At 51.8% G+C, this 4,054-nt stretch overlaps 1 protein-coding gene across 1 annotated transcript in view; it reads left to right on the top strand.

The window, feature by feature from the left end:
* LOC136577984 (uncharacterized) overlaps nucleotides 1-4,054 on the top strand; it is a 1,034,970-nt gene that overhangs the window by 568,826 nt on the left and 462,090 nt on the right. The window lies entirely within an intron of this gene.

The following is a 4,054-nucleotide window of genomic DNA, read 5'->3' as shown; positions in this document are numbered from 1 at the left end:
TATATATTTATCTATATGCACATTAAAAGTATCTAAATAACACCCATACAATACTAATAGGTTCATAGGGGTCTGACATAGAAAAATAAGATTATGACCTCCTTTGAGACCTCATGGGATTGAGGACAGTCTCTGTACAAAACTGTGCTGGCTCTATATAAGAAATGGGAAATAAAGGGCAACTGATCACGTACATTGTCCCAAAACCACTAGTGCTGCAACGTTCCCCGATATCTATATATAAAGAGGAAAGCCCTTACTGACTGACTGACTCACTCACTGACTCGCCACTAATTCTTCAACTTCCCGATGTCGTAGAAACATGAAATTTGGGGGGGCATGGCCTAACCTGCAGCGAGAACGGATGTGCTGATCCAGGGCTCCCGCCGTCTAAGGGGTAAAATTACCTTCATAGGCATACTCTGACCCTCAGACGTCCCACTGTTCAGTCCACAACAGCTTCCCTGCAGGCTAGGTGTGAAAGGAGACATCCAGCTTCCTGCTCGGCAACATACTGAAACCGGGGCCTAGCTGCACAGCAAAGCCGTGGCCTAAAGTCCCGGACAGACCAGAAGCGAGTGGCGCGGCCGAGCTCGGAGGGCCGTGAAAATAACAAAAAAAGCACTCACGGAGTCAGCGCAGCTCCCCCACGTAGATCCTGATCTGGAGCTGTGGGGAGAGCGGGATTGCAAACCTCCGACGCCACAGGATAGCCGCCTGCAACAGCAGTGCTGAAACAAGAAAGCGGCTGAACGGGAGTGAGTGACATTTTGGAAGAAGGTCAGTGCAAAAGTCACTCTTAGCCAGCTTGATCTGCTGGATGATTTAAGCAGAAAGACAGTTCTGAGACTCCATTACACGCTCCCACTCCCCCTCTTCTCCCCCCCCCCCTCGCATTCCTGCTCTCTTCAACCCTGCTGCTTGAGCCCATCTCCCTGTCACTCTCAAAAAGAAAAAGACACCACAAAAATACTCTGCAGCCTCCTCTGCTCAAGTCATACATTCAAGTATTTGGGAATTCAGGAGCACAGCTCTAATTTTTCTTGGAACTCTTTTCTAGAGCTCTAAACCACAATAATTTTTCTGAGGACCCTCCTGCAGGGGGTCCGCCTTCGCTTCAATTTTTTTCCACTTACACTATTTTTCAGTAGTAATCTGGTGTAGTCCATGAAAAAATAAAGAAGATTAAGTGGAGAGCAGCACCTTGTTGCCTAGGAGAGGATTGAAAATTAATACAGCAAGTCTAATCTGAGGAACAGATAAATATATTTAGCACCTTGCGGAGTAGAGAGATGGTAAAGGGCGGCAGAGAACGCAGCAGTGACCCCCCGGACACCCCGAGGAGAGTAAAAAACCAAGTAGATATGCAGAAATTCCTCAAAAACAAAAAGTTCGCAGTCACCAGGCACTATACCAAGATCACAATCGGCGCAATCTATGACAGAGCAAGTCCCCCAAGATTCCGAATTGGATAGTGAGTAGAGATGAGCGAACGTACTCGTCCGAGCTTGATGCTCGGGCGAATATTAGCGTGTTCGGGATGCTCGTTACTCGTAACGAGCACCACGCGGTGTTCGGGTTACTTTCACTTTCATCTCTGAGACGTTAGCGCGCTTTTCTGGCCAATTGAAAGACAGGGAAGGCATTACAACTTCCTCCTGTGTTGTTCCAGCCCTATACCACCCCCCTGCTGTGAGTGGCTGGGGAGATCAGATGTCACCCGAGTATAAAAATCGGCCCCTCCCGCGGCTCGCCACAGATGCCTTGTGAGTTAGCTGAGGGAAAGTCCAGTTGTATTGGAGTTGCTGTAGGGAGAGTGTTTGTAGTGAGTGTAGGCTTCAAGAACCCCAACGGTCCTTCTTAGGGCCACATCTACCTGTGTGCAGGCTGCTGTTAGCAGTGGATATATTTTTTTTTCTTCTCAAAATCGGCTGTGCAGAGCATTGCACCCTGCATTAGGGACAGAAGTGGTGGTTAGGCAGGGAAAGTGTTAGGAGTGAGTGTAGTCTTCAAGAACCCCAACGGTCCTTTCTAGGGCCACATTTAACCGTGTGGAGTACTGTGCAGGCTGCTGTTAGCAGTGTTGCATTTTTTTTTTTTTCTCAAAATCGGCTTTGCAGAGCATTGCACCCTGCATTGATACTACAGGGACAGAATTGTGTAGGCAGGGCCACAACACAGTTATTATTCATTGAATAGACGCAGTGGGCCTTTCCTTTAAAAAAAAAGGGAAAAAAGTATATTTGGCCTGCCTCTGACACTCCTCAGGGCTCTGGGTACGTGTGTGCTGCGCGGAGAACGTAAAAAAATCAGACGCAGCCAGCTACGTTTTACAGCAGGCTTGCGCCACTTTCTTTCCTGCCTGTGAAATTCCTTGCTCTGCTCTAGTTAATAACTCTGCAACACTAAAGTTCTGTGACACATTTGCAGGGGCACAACACAGTTATTAAACTTATTATTCATTGAATAGACGCAGTGGGCCTTTCCTTTTAAAAAAAAGGGAAAAAAGTATATTTGGCCTGCAGGCTTGCGCCAATTTCTTTCCTGCCTGGGAAATCAAATCACTGGTAATACAGCATGCTGAGGGGTAGGGGTAGGCCTAGAGGACGTGGACGCGGCCGAGGACGCGGAGGCCCAAGTCAGGGTGTGGGCACAGGCCGAGCTCCTGATCCAGGTGTATCGCAGCCGACTGCTGCGCGATTAGGAGAGAGGCACGTTTCTGGCATCCCGACATTCATCGCACAATTCATGGGTCCACGCGGGAGACCTTTATTAGAAAATGAGCAGTGTGAGCAGGTCCTGTCGTCGATGGCAGAAAGTGCTTCGAGCAACCTATCGTCCACCCACAGTTCTGCGCCGTCCACTGCTGCAAATCCGAATCCTTTGTCTGCTGCTCCTCCTTCCTCCCAGCCTCCTCACTCCACTCCAATGACACATGATCAGCAGCGGGAAGACTCCCAGGAACTGTTCTCGGGCCCCTGCTCAGATTGGGCAGCAGTGGTTCCTCTCCCACCAGAGGAGTTTATCGTCACTGATGCACAACCATTGCAAAGTTCCCGGGGTGCGGGGGATGAGGCTGGGGACTTCCGCCAACTGTCTCAAGACCTTTCTGTGGGTGAGGAGGACGATGACGATGAGACACAGTTGTCTTGCAGTCAGCTAGTAGTGAGGGCAGTAAGTCCGAGGGAGGAGCGCACAGAGGATTCGGAGGAAGAGCAGCAGGACGATGAGGTGACTGACCCCACCTGGTTTGCAACGCCTACTCAGGACAGGTCTTCAGAGGGGGAGGCAAGGGCAGCAGCAGGGCAGGTTGCAAGAGGCAGTGCGGTGGCCAGGGGTAGAGGCAGGGCCAGACCGAATAATCCACCAACTGTTTCCCAAAGCGCACCCTCGCGCCATGCCACCCTGCAGAGGCCAAGGTGCTCTAAGGTCTGGCAGTTTTTCACAGAGACGCCTGACGACCGACGAACAGTGGTGTGCAACCTTTGTCGCGCCAAGATCAGCCGGGGAGCCAACACCAACAGCCTCACCACCACCAGCATGCGCAGACATATGATGGCCAAGCACCCCACAAGGTGGGACGAAGGCCGTTCACCGCCTCCGGTTTGCACCGCTGCCTCTCCCCCTGTGCCCCAACCTGCCACTGAGATACAACCCCCCTCTCAGGACACAGGCACTACCGTCTCATGGCCTGCACCCACACCCTCACCTCCGCTGCACTCGGCCCTATCCACCAGTGTCTGTCAGCGCACCGTCCAGCCGTCGCTAGCGCAACTGTTGGAGCGCAAGCGCAAGTACGACGCCACGCACCCGCACGCTCAAGCGTTAACCGTCCACATAGCCAAATTTATCAGCCTTGAGATGCTGCCGTATAGGGTTGTGGAAACGGAGTCCTTCAAAAGTATAATGGAGGCGGCGGCCCCGCGCTACTCAGTTCCCAGTCGCCACTACTTTTCCCGATGTGCCGTCCCAGCCCTGCACGACCACGTCTCCCGCAACATTGTACGCGCCCTCACCAACGCGGTTACTGCCAAGGTCCACTTAACAATGGACA

This window comes from Eleutherodactylus coqui, chromosome 8 (genome assembly GCF_035609145.1).
Source record: "Eleutherodactylus coqui strain aEleCoq1 chromosome 8, aEleCoq1.hap1, whole genome shotgun sequence".
Taxonomy (NCBI): domain Eukaryota; kingdom Metazoa; phylum Chordata; class Amphibia; order Anura; family Eleutherodactylidae; genus Eleutherodactylus; species Eleutherodactylus coqui.
Note: the sequence above shows the minus strand (reverse complement) of the source record. Positions and strands in the feature narration are given on the sequence as shown.